Raw genomic sequence first — 13,586 nt, 5'->3', positions numbered from 1 at the left:
CCCCCTCCCCACCCACCCCCCAGGCCACGCACAAACCCCCCCCCCCCCCCGGATTAACAAGCAACAAAGGGCTATTCACTAAATGTAATTTTAACAACAAGAGGATTGACTGGGACAAAATGAACACTGAATTGGCAAACCACCAATTAGGAAATAGTCTTAAGTGCCAACCATTTCCAGGCGAAGAATTGACGTCGAAGATAACGTAGACGATAACACCGACAAAAATAACGAAAATACTTAAAGAGAAACGAATATACCAACAGAAAACAGGTAATTTAAAACAAGGAAATTGACAAAAATAGCGGACGGCGTTCGAGCCATCATATCAGTCTGAAGAAATTAAATTGGAACAAAAAGTTATACGGGAAAGAAAATAAAGAAAAGAAAAATACAAAATATTTTTCTCACATGCAAAATAAAAAAGATATATATATCTCTCCACCAATCTTGAGGTTATCTTGAGATGATTTCGGGGCTTTAGTGTCCCCGCGGCCCGGTCCTCTACCAGGCCTCCACCCCCAGGAAGCAACCCATGACAGCTGACTAAACACCCAAGTACCTATTTTACTGCTAGGTAACAGGGGTATAGGGTGAAAGAAACTCTGCCCATTGTTTCTCGCCGGCGCCAGGGATCGAACCCGGACCACAGGATCACAAGTCCAGCGTGCTGTCCGCTCGGCCGACCGGCTCCCACCAATTTGAATTAAATAATTAAATAACAAGCAAGGAATTTGAATTAAATAACGGTCGCGAGGAATTTGAATTAAATAACGGTCGCGAGGAATTTGAATTAAATAACGGTCGCGAGGAATTTGAATTAAATAACGGTCGCAAGGAATTTGAATGAAATAACGGTCGCAAGGAATTTGAATTAAATAACGGTCGCGAGGAATTTGAATGAAATAACGGTCGCAAGGAATTTGAATGAAATAACGGTCGCAAGGAATTTGAATGAAATAACGGTCGCAAGGAATTTGAATTAAATAACGGTCACAAGGAATTTGAATTAAATAACGGTCGCAAGGAATTTGAATGAAATAACGGTCGCAAGGAATTTGAATTAAATAACGGTCGAAAGGAATTTGAATTAAATAACGGTCGCAAGGAATTTGAATGAAATAACGGTCGCAAGGAATTTGAATTAAATAACGGTTGCAAGGAATTTGAATTGAATAACGGTCGCAAGGAATTTGAATTAAATAACGGTCGCAAGGAATTTGAATTAAACAACGGTCGCAAGGAATTTGAACTAAATAACGGTCGCAAGGAATTTGAACTAAATAACGGTCGCAAGGAATTTGAATTAAATAACGGTCGCAAGGAATTTGAATTAAATAACGGTCGCAAGGAATTTAAATCATAGACGTAACTGATAGTGAAATTATCCCACAGCAGCAGAATTGAGTCTTCAGCGCGCCGAGCTGCTAACAGGAGAGACTATAAGGGAACAAAATTCCACACCAAATCGCCCAAAACAAAAGCAGGTCACAGAAGAGTTATAAAAAAGCGTTGGTTCCCATACGCGTTTATCAGGGAAACATGAGAGAAATACTGAGAGAGATATATAAAAGTTTGCCGTAGCAGTTTTTCAGGACCTTTTGTCCAGTTTATATTTATTTTATTTAAACCATATTTGCGAGGGGATCAAGCATTATTCCTTTCTAAAAAGAGTAATCCGGTACGCATGATTCGGGATCAGAGAGAGCGCGTTCCTGTTGGCTATAAGCGATCGAAACGCACAGAGGGAAAGGGATTGAATCCAGTACAAACGCCATAATAAAGGAGCATCGGGTTCCGGCAACCCTCTTCCTATCGGATATTGACTACTAAAAGGGTTGGCCAGCCAGACACCCGCCAAAATCAATGGAAAATAGAAATTCCTTCACCTAACTCTATCTGTAGCAGGGAGATCCACCCCCACACCACTACCACCACCACCACTACCATCCCTTCCCCTGCTACCACCACTACCATCCCTTCCCCTGCTACCACCACCACTACCACCCCTTCCCCTGCTACCACCACTACCACTCCCCACCACAACCACCACCAGTAGCACCACTGGAGTAGCCCGAGGCCAGTAGCACAGGTCAACCCGTCCTCAGACCAAGTCCATTCCATCCAACGGTCGACCCCAAAGACGCATTCATCAATGTTAACATGCATTCAAAGTAGGAATTTTCTCAAATATAAATTAATATTATTATATATTACAATATTGTGTATATTTAGGCATAGGTTAGGTTAGGTGTTTAGGTTCTGTTGGGGATTCAACAGTTCTAATACTTTATATCATTTTGTTCTGATAGAGAGGAAGAGAGAGAGAGAGAGAGAGAGAGAGAGAGAGAGAGAGAGAGAGAGAGAGAGAGAGAGAGAGAGAGAGAGAGAGAGAGAGAGAGAGAGAGAGAGAGAGGGAATGCTTGAAGAGATAGAATGAAGGGGGAACAGGAAAGGGGAGATGTTTGAAGAAAATGAAAAAGAGAAAAAAACGGAGAAAGGTGGATAGATTTAAGAAACTGGAGGAGAGGAGGAGATGGGAGAGAGAGAGAGGGAGATGGAAGAGTGGAGGAGATCATAGGAGAGAGAGAGAGAGGAGGGGAGAATATTGACACACAGGATGAAAATTAGAAGAATGATATAAAAAGTGAAAAAAATTCTCGTTCGCAGTCGAGTACTGTATCTAGGGAACATACTGAACAGTGTAAGAAGGGGGACCCGGTAGTGCCCGGGTCTCCCTCTCTCCCCTAAGGTAATCTTTATAATTAACGAACAAATAAAATCCATAACAGTTTGTCAGGAGTGGGTGGGAAGCGTGTGTATTTGTTCAAACTGCGATATATTTTATTTGTTCAGTAATAATATAGATTCTCTTAGGAGAGAGAGAGAGAGAGAGAGAGAGAGAGAGAGAGAGAGAGAGAGAGAGAGAGAGAGAGAGAGAGAGAGAGAGAGAGAGAGAGAGAGAGAGAGAGAGAGACAAAGAGAGAGAGAGAGAGAGAGAGAGAGAGAGAGAGAGAGAGAGAGAGAGAGAGAGAGAGAGAGAGAGAGAGAGAGAGAGAGAGAGAGAGAGAGAGAGAGACAAAGAGAGAGAGAGAGAGAGAGAGAGAGAGAGACAAAGAGAGAGAGAGAGAGAGAGAGAGAGAGAGAGAGAGAGAGACAAAGAGAGAGAGAGAGAGAGAGAGAGAGAGAGAGAGAGAGAGAGAGAGAGAGAGAGAGAGAGAGAGAGAGAGAGAGAGAGAGAGAGAGAGAGAGAGAGACAAAGAGAGAGAGAGAGAGAGAGAGAGAGAGAGAGAGAGAGAGAGAGAGAGAGAGAAAGACAGAAAGACAGAGAGACAGAGAGACAGAGAGAGAGAGAGAGAGAGAGAGAGAGAGAGAGAGAGAGAGAGAGAGAGACGCAGACTGACCCCAGCACCCCTGTGAACTTTCAAAACATCCTCCCTTTCCACCTTCCTATTCTCCTATCTCTCTCTCTCTCTCTCTCTCTCTCTCTCTCTCTCTCTCAAATAGCTGCATAACTGCTCTGAATTTATGCAACATACCGTATAGCATGTGTGATGAACTAAGCAACGCGCAGAAATCAAATAAATCCAGAAATAAATCCCCCAATTTATATAGAAATCCGCATGATGGTTAGTCATACAGGGCCATGTGATCGTCTGTGAGCTTTCGATGTAGTATGAGGTCCTCTAAAGGGCGTGAGTATGATAATTACCAAGCTCCAAGTACCTCATTCCAGCAGGTCTAATGATTGGATGCTCGGTAATGTTGTGTGTGTGTGAGATTACGACTAACTTTCTGCTCACATACGGTTTATACATCGATTGCTCAGGATTGGGAGATTGGCTGATTGTAGTTACCTGTCACAGGTAACGGTAGCCATCTGCCACAGGGTAACGGTAGCCACCTGTCACAGGTAACGGTAGCCACCTGCCACAGGTAACGGTAGCCAACTGCCACAGGTAACGGTAGCCACCTGCCACAGGTAACGGTAGCCATCTGCCACAGGTAACGGTAGCCACCTGCCACAGGTAACGGTAGCCACCTGCCACAGGTAACGGTAGCCACCTGCCACAGGTAACGGTAGCCACCTGCCACAGGTAACGGTAGCCAACTGCCACAGGTAACGGTAGCCACCTGTCACAGGTAACGGTAGCCACCTGTCACAGGTAACGGTAGCCACCTGTCACAGGTAACGGTAGCCACCTGCCACAGGTAACGGTAGCCAACTGCCACAGGTAACGGTAGCCACCTGCCACAGGTAACGGTAGCCAGTCGAGCCGGTCGGGAGCCGAGCGAACAGCACACTGGACTTGTGATCCTGTGGTCCCGGGTTCGATCCCGGGCGCCGGCGAGAAACAATGGGCAGAGTTTCTTTCACCCTATGCCCCTGTTACCTAGCAGTAAAATAGGTACCTGGGAGTTAGTCAGCGGTCATGGGCTGCTTCCTGGGGGTGGAGGCCTGGTCGAGGACCGGGCCGCGGGGACACTAAAGCCCCGAAATCATCTCAAGATAAGGAGGAAGATTTCATATTATCGAATATTCCGGTTATTTAAATACAACTGTTATGTATTGAAGCGAAATAACGTTAGAAAATGAAAGACTTCCTTAAAAGAAAATATAGAATGTATGAAATGAAATGAAATGCAATAGTGACCGTTGAATATGAGGGAAGGTTAGGCGGGTATAAGTGAGGATCAGGGTTGGGTCAGGGAGGATAAGGGTTAGTCGTGAACAGCCTCCCTGACCTGCCGGCCCAATATCTCCATCCTGATCAAGTTTCCTCTCCCTGCTTTTACTTGCTTCCTCTGTGGCCCAGACATCTTCTCCCTCTGGATCCTAGCTCAGCCTCCTCTTCCTCCTCTCCCTTCCGTTCCCCCTCTTCCTCCTCCTCTCTCTTCCATTCCCCTGTTCCTCCTACACTTCTCGCTAAATTCCTCGGGTTCTCTAATATACACACGCCCGTTCGTTTGCATACTACCTCCGTCGCTAATCTATGTTTTGACTTTTACTAAGTCCCTCCATTTGCTATCAGCGATCTTTGTATTCTCTACAACAGCTATCGTAAGTCTTATAATGCTGTTCTTGCTATCGTGGCTTTTGTGCAGGAAGCATATGCTGAGGACTTTTTGTGTGAACGTTTGACTGGATAAAGCACATTGCTGTATGTAGATACAAATCTGTAACCTGTAATAGATACTGTAGATACTGTAACCATGGCAAGCACATATATCCCTGTATCTTCTGACTGTATCCAAGGTAGGTGAAGTTTGTGTGGTAGTAGAGGGAAGTCTATTCCCGAGGTGTCGCGTCTATAAGTCTTCTGGGTTCGAAACCTCTGTCGTTGTTGAAGTCTGTTCGCCCTCTGCTCTCACGTTTCAGGCTCACTCACAATAACGTGGCTGAAGATATGATGAGCAGATCACACATCAGAAGACTGGGGGATACGACGACGTTTCGGTCCGTCTTGGACCACTGACAAGTCGTGTGATTGGACCGAAACGTCGTCGTTTCTCCATCTTGTGATGTGTATGGTTTGGTCCCCAGATGTTTAGAACATCGCCGTGTTGACCAAGGTCATGGGCGTCTCTGAAACAGCTTCATCAGAACCACACACAAATAAGTACCTACGGGCTCACCATAGCCTGTGCTACTTGGAACTTTGTTCCAGGTAGCGAATCTTTAACAACAACAACTACATCAGATCCACACTGTGACCCTGAGCCTATCATGAGCAAGACCACAACAACAACAACTCCCCATCATCACAACCCTACCAAAATCACAATCTCACCATCACTACATAATCACCACAACCACATCCGCCTACACAACTACAACCACACCTTCACCACAACCTCACTATTAACACCACACCACAACCACATCCGCCTACACAACTACAACCACACCTTCACCACAACCTCACTATTAACACCCCCCCCACAACCACATCCGCCTACACAACTACAACCACACCTTCACCACAACCTCACTATTAACACCACACCACCACCAGAACCTCACTATTAACACCACACCACCACCAGAACCTCACTATTAACACCCCCCCACAACCACATCCGCTTACACAACTACAACCACACCTTCACCACAACCTCACTATTAACACCCCACCACAACCACAACCTCACTATTAACACCCCACCACAACCTCGCTATTAACACCCCACCACAACCACAACCTCACTATTAACACCCCACCACAACCTCGCTATTAACACCCCACCCCACCACAACCTCACTATTAACACCCCACCACAACCTCGCTATTAACACCCCACCCCACCACAACCTCACTATTAACACCACACCTTCACCACAACCTCACTATTAACACCCCACCACAACCACATCCGCCTTCACAACTACAACCACACCTTCACCACAACCTCACTATTAACACCCCCACCACAACCCCCACAACCCGTAGAGCTCATCTCTACTCTCCCTCAGCAGGATAAATAACTAAGCACTTGACTGTGGTCTACGAGGGAAGTCCAAGATGGCTGAATAATCCTTGATGCGCCGCCATCTTTATCCAAGCTCGTCTTGTAAAATACTAGACAGCCACATATTAAATATTAAACGTGCGCCCGCCCTACCTCGGCTGTTTGTTTATATATCTGTCTATTGTGCGCTACCATCTATCTTCCGGACGGGTTTTTTTATACTGGGAATCTGGGGGGTTTTCTAGTCTATTTTGCGTTTTTTTTGTATCTGGTAAATAATATATACTCCACTACGGGCTCACCATAGCCCGTGCTACTTGGAACTTTTTGTTCCAAGTAGTGAATTTTAAATAACATGGTAAATATGTAAATGTTAGGATATATGTTAGTTTATCATAAGGGAACCGGTCAGCCGAGCAGACAGCACGCTGGACTTGTGATCCTGTGGTCCTGGGTTCGATCCCAGGCGCCGGCGAGAAACAATGGGCAGAGTTTCTTTCACCCTATGCCCCTGTTACCTAGCAGTAAAATAGGTACCTGGGTGTTAGTCAGCTGTCACGGGCTGCTTCCTGGGGGTGGAGGCCTGGTCGAGGACCGGGCCGCGGGGACACTAAAAAAGCCCCGAAATCATCTCAAGATAACCTATTCTTGAAACTTTCTAGCGAGTTTGCTTCTAATCTATTAAGTCAATAAATCATTTCATAGCTCTCCAGTCATATTGCCAAACCTGTGCTAGCCTATTTCGCCTCAAAAGAGAAACTAAACCCATTTGACTATTACTTAAGATTAAATGGATATTTTCAGCAAGTTATATATACCCTACTTATTAACCCCCTTTTCACAGATATGTAAATGATTTTTTCTGTACACAACACTAAGCTCATGTTACAGACTAATTAGAGCAGATATATACGATAACAAAGGAAAATTAATGATACATAAACTGCTAATTCGACTTACTGACTAAATATACCAGGAATTCCTATAATTTTACGCAGCTTTTGAGCTTTATATCGTCAACAACCACGGGGGGTAAGATAGCGTTATTCTCTTCCTTTCTCTCTCTACGTAGGTAATCATCGGGCTTACCTACTTAGAGGTAGGTAATCCCGATGATTACCTACCTGCTAGGCAAGCCAGTGTGACTATACAGCACATGGGAGGGATATGAGGACAAGGAGCTGGGATATGAGGACAAGGAGCTGGGATATGAGAACAAGGAGCTGGGATATGAGAACAAGGAGCTGGGATATGAGGACAAGGAGCTGGGATATGAGGACAAGGAGCTGGGATATGAGGACAAGGAGCTGGGATATGAGGACAAGGAGCTGGGATATGAGGACAAGGAGCCGGGATATGAGGACAAGGAGCTGGGCTATGAGGACAAGGAGCTGGGATATGAGGACAAGGAGCTGGGATATGAGGACAAGGAGCTGGGATATGAGGACAAGGAGCCGGGATATGAGGACAAGGAGCCGGAATATGAGGACAAGGAGCTGGGATATGAGGACCTTTTCAGGATTAGCTTTGATTCTACTTGACATTCCTCATTCCATTATTTCTTTATTTTTATTTCTTTACTTGTTTTAATTTTCCTTGCCCCTTCATCCTTCTTTTCACCATAATTCTACCTTCTCACACGCCTAATTCCATCCCTTACCTAAGCCTACAACTTCTCTCCCTCAATTCTTCCCATAGGTCTAATTCCAGTTCCATAGGCTTCTCTACATTCAGAGACGCTGCACTTCCTCCCATCTTAAAACCCTTCTTACTTACATCTCACAGACCCCCTTCTTAACATCTTACATAGATCTACACTACACTCCTAGCTCTCCACCCCCTTCAAATAGGCCTCGTGCCTTCCGGCGTCAGAGCATAAGGGTCAAAGTCGCTGGTAGAAGCCCAGTCAAACCTCATTCTTGGTAGCTTAGATCAACGACTTTCTTATGTAAATAGAAGCTGGTTCTCCTTTATTTTTCATATGTCCACTTCCCGGGCAAGAAGGAACCCAGTGAGGGGCACCCACTTTTCTGGCGGGAGTCTTATGCATACTAAACAGCTGGGAACACCGCTCCCACACTTGTTTCTCTGGTAGGTGTTTGGTACAGCTGCCGTATATGCTCGCGTGGTACATGTGTGTTAGGTGTGTTACTGTGTCATACGGCGTTGGTGCACGTGTGTGTGAGGTATTGGTGCTGGTGCACGTGTGTGTGAGGTAGGTAAGTGTGCTGGTGCACGTGTGTGTGAGGTATTGGTGCTGGTGCACGTGTGTGTGAGGTATTGGTGCTGGTGCACGTGTGTGTGAGGTAGGTACTGGTGCACGTGTGAGTGAGGTAGGTACTGGTGCACGTGTGAGTGAGGTAGGTACTGGTGTTGGTGCACGTGTGTGTGAGGTACGTACTGGTGCACGTGTGTGTGAGGTAGGTACTGGTGCACGTGTGTGTGAGGTAGGTACTGGTGTTGGTGCACGTGTGTGTGAGGTACGTACTGGTGCACGTGTGTGTGAGGTAGGTACTGGTGCACGTGTGTGTGAGGTAGGTACTGGTGTTGGTGCACGTGTGTGTGAGGTACGTACTGGTGCACGTGTGTGTGAGGTAGGTACTGGTGCACGTGTGTGTGAGGTAGGTACTGGTGTTGGTGCACGTGTGTGTGAGGTACGTACTGGTGCACGTGTGTGTGAGGTAGGTATGTGAGCTGGCGCACGTGTGTGTGAGGTAGGTACGTGTGCTGGTGCACGTGTGTGTGAGGTAGGTGTTGGGGAGAACACAACAGAGAACACCCCCTCCATCACCCCCCTCCCCGCCATTACCAGAATCAACAACAAACTGTCCAGAGCACACATTACGCCAAATCCTTCAGCACTAATGAAACGATCAACAGACTGATTATTCACCTAGTTGTTTCCGGGGGTTGAGCTTTGCTCTTTAGGCCCGCCTCTCAACTGTCAATCAACTGTTTACTAACTACTTCTTTTCTCTCTCTACGCCACACACAGACACCAGGAAGCAGCTCGTGACAGCTGACTAACACCCAGGTACCTATTTACTGCTAGGTAACAGGGACATTCAGAGTGAAAGAACCTTTTGCCCATTTGTTTCTGACTGGTGTGTGCACGGGAATCAAACCCGCGCCACAGAGTTACGAGTCCAGCGCGCTATCCACCAGGCTACCAGGCCCCCGGTGTGTGTGTGTGTGTGTGTGTGCTTGCCTGCTAACCAATATGCTTAACAACTTATCTGTTTGCATGGTTGCCTCAACTAGCCGGCCCATATACTTCCCTACCAACCAGCCTTCTTGACTGCCTGTCTTCATTAGTCCAAACACCTTGCTCGACCCAAGACTGAGATGTTCCCGTGTCTCTCCGAATAACAGTCCAGGGGCCAGATTCACGAAGCAGTTACGCAAGTACTTACGAACGTGTACATCTTTCCTCAATCTTTGACGGCTTTGGTTACATTTATTAAACAGTTTACAAGCATGAAAACTTGCCAATCAACTGTTGTTATTGTTATAAACAGCCTCCTGATGCTTCGAAGCTCATTAACTGTTTAATAATTGGAAACAAAGCCGTCAAAGATTGAGAAAAGATGTACAGGTTCGTAAGTACTTGCTTCGTGAATCTGGCCCCAGGTCCTCTTACTTATGGCAGTCTAATCTTTATACACGAAGGTGCCAAAGGCTAACAAGCACTTGGGTTTAACACTTGCTGGTTTCTTTGCACTGTGCTTCTTTGACCCAGAACACACTGCAAGAGCATTGGTCGCTTGTTTGAGTAAATTTCAACAGTCTGAGACATCATGATACTTTTTTTGAACGTGAGCAGACTATAAGGTCAGATCCCTTCTTTACAGCACCTATTGTTTGGGATGAGAAAAAACAAAAAGCTTCGGCCTTGTGTGTGTGTGTGTGTGTGTGTGTGTGTGTGTGTGTGTGTGTGTGTGTGTGTGTGTGTGTGTGTGTGTGTGTGTGTGTGTACTCACCTAGTTGTGCTTGCGGGGGTTGAGCTCTGGCTCCTTGGTCCCGCCTCTCAACCGTCAAAAAACAGGTGTACAGATTCCTGAGCCTATTAGGCTCTATCATATCTACACTTGAAACTCCAGTGTTGCTAACGCCAATCGTTCGAGGTTTACCCGATGTACCCGCTGGTAAATTCTCCAATATTATCCTAGGAAGTTATTCGTCTATAAGTGATGAGAAATGTTATTGATTATAACAGCTTTAGACATAACCGGTTTCATATCTAACTCGTAATGTTTACCAAATTATCACTACTCTTTAGGCTACAAAATTTTGTCCAGACTTCTTTGCAATAAACTGAGCCACAAACTCCAGGAGAGGTTATCTGTTATCTTCTGTTATCTTGAGATGATTTCTGGGCTTTAGTGTCCCCGTGGCCCGGTCCTCGACCAGGCCTCCACCCCCAGGAAGCAGCCCGTGACAGCTGACTAACACCCAGGTACCTATTTTACTGCTAGGTAACAGGGGCATAGGGTGAAAGAAACTCTGCCCATTGTTTCTCGCCGGCGCCCGGGATCGAACCCGGGCCCACAGGATCACAAGTCCAGTGTGCTGTCCGCTCGGCTTCCATATTCAGGCGATGTAATTTATACAAAATACAAAACAGAAATAGAGCTGACCCCATACACCAGAAGACTAAACTTACCTCTTAACACCGTTGCTGACCACGTTGGCGGGGCCGACTAGGCTAAGCGAATTTCGGTTACACTTATAAGTTAACTTTAACACCAAAATTATCGCCAGGCTTCAGGCAGTTGTGAGACCAACCACACCAGGCACCTACAACAAGATATAATTATGCTAGGCTACGATAACAACAATTTTTTTTTTTTTACAATAGGTAAGATTTTGAACATTTTTTTTATATTTTACAATTTGCTGATGCCGTAATGGCTTGGCGCTTTCTCCTGATAGTTCCCTTCCCTAGTCAGGCTTACCAGTGTTTTATAAAAGTCAATAAAAAAAAAAAGGAATCGTCCTGCTTTTTCAAATATCTATTAGAATTCCTTCTAATAGATATTTGGGATTTACGGCTCATGCTCAGTGATGATATGGAAAATTTGTTTACTGAGAATTATATAATATATATATATATATAAATGTAATAATTTCCCCCCTGTAAATTAATGTAAATATAATCTCCAATATTGTAAATCATTTATAGAAAAATAAGTAAAACATTTAAGAGTATAAAGTTCATGTTCTGTGATAATTAAACACTTGTTTACTGAGAATTATAATACTATATATATATATATATATAATGTAGTATCGCCTTGTAAAATTGATGTATATATGATTTACATTATATTTTATTAAATAAAGATAAAAAATATATATATTGTCACCCGCGCTCCCCTAAACCCGCGGTAGATTATAATGTGTAGTTCCCTCACCTGTAGTAGGCTATATAACACGGCCTGTACTACCCTGTAAACCACCAATACTTAAGGTGGGTATCCCACACGCCCTGTAAACCCACACTACTTAAGGTGGGTAACCACACGCCCTGTAAACCCACACTACTTAAGGTGGGTAACCCACACGCCCTGTAAACCCACACTAATTAATGTGGGTATCCCACACGCCCTGTAAACTCACACTACTTAAGGTGGGTATCCCACACGCCCTGTACTGCCCTGTAAACGACCATTACTTAAGGTGGGTATCCCACACGGCCAGTACTACCCTGTAAACTCCCACTACTTAAGGTGGGTATCCCACACGCCCTGTAAACCCACACTACTTAAGGTGGGTAACCCACACGCCCTGTAAACCCACACTAATTAAGGTGGGTATCCCACACGCACTGTAAACTCACACTACTTAAGGTGGGTATCCCACACGCCCTGTACTACCCTGTAAACTCCCACTACTTAAGGTGGGTATCCCACACGGCCTGTACTACCCTGTAAACCACCAATACTTAAGGTGGGTATCCCACACGCCCTGTAAACCCACACTACTTAAGGTGGGTATCCCACACGCCCTGTACTGCCCTGTAAACGACCATTACTTAAGGTGGGTATCCCACACGGCCAGTACTACCCTGTAAACTCCCACTACTTAAGGTGGGTATCCCACACGGCCTGTACTACCCTGTAAACCACCATTACTTAAGGTGGGTATCCCACACGGCCTGTACTACCTTGTAAACCACCATTACTTAAGGTGGGTATCCCACACGGCCTGTACTACCCTGTAAACTCCCACTACTTAAGGTGGGTATCCCACACGGCCTGTACTACCCTGTAAACCACCATTACTTAAGGTGGGTATCCCACACGGCCTGTACTACCCTGTAAACTACCACTACTTAAGGTGGGTATCCCACACGGCCTGTACTACCATGTAAACTACCACTACTTAAGGTGGGTATCCCACATGGCCTGTACTACCCTGTAAACTACCACTACTTAAGGTGGGTATCCCACACGGCCTGTACTACCCTGTAAACCACCACTACTTAAGGTGGGTATCCCACACGGCCTGTACTACCCTATAAACTACCACTACTTAAGGTGGGTATCCCACATGGCCTGAACTACCCTGTAAACCACCACTACTTAAGGTGGGTATCCCACACGGCCTGTACTACCCTGTAAACCACCACTACTTAAGGTGGGTACCCCCACACGGCCTGTACTACCCTGTAAACCGCCATTACTTAAGGTGGGTATCCCCACACGCCCTGTACTACCCTGTAAACTCCCACTACTTAAGGTGGGTATCCCACACGTCCTGTACTACCCTGTAAACTCCCACTACTTAAGGTGGGTATCCCACACGGCCTGTACTACCCTGTAAACCACCATTACTTAAGGTGGGTACCCCACACGGCCTGTACTACCCTGTAAGCTACCACTACTTACGGTGGGTATCCCACACGGCCTGTACTACCCTGTAAACCACCACTACTTAAGGTGGGTACCCCCATACGGCCTGTACTACCCTGTAAACTACCGCTACTTAAGGTGGGTATCCCCACACGCCCTGTACTACCCTGTAAACTCCCACTACTTAAGGTGGGTATCCCACACGGCCTGTACTACCCTGTAAACCACCACTACTTAAGGTGGGTATCCCACACGCCCTAT

General features: G+C 45.8%; 1 long non-coding RNA gene across 1 annotated transcript in view; it reads right to left on the bottom strand.

Moving 5' to 3' along the window:
* Positions 1 to 13,586, bottom strand: part of LOC138356323 (uncharacterized) — a 51,080-nt gene that overhangs the window by 27,615 nt on the left and 9,879 nt on the right. The gene's annotated exons all lie outside the window — the stretch shown is intronic.

Source organism: Procambarus clarkii, chromosome 71, assembly GCF_040958095.1.
Source record: "Procambarus clarkii isolate CNS0578487 chromosome 71, FALCON_Pclarkii_2.0, whole genome shotgun sequence".
Taxonomy (NCBI): Eukaryota; Metazoa; Arthropoda; class Malacostraca; order Decapoda; family Cambaridae; genus Procambarus; species Procambarus clarkii.
The sequence above is the reverse complement of the archived record's forward strand: the minus strand, read 5'-3'. Positions and strand labels throughout refer to the sequence as shown.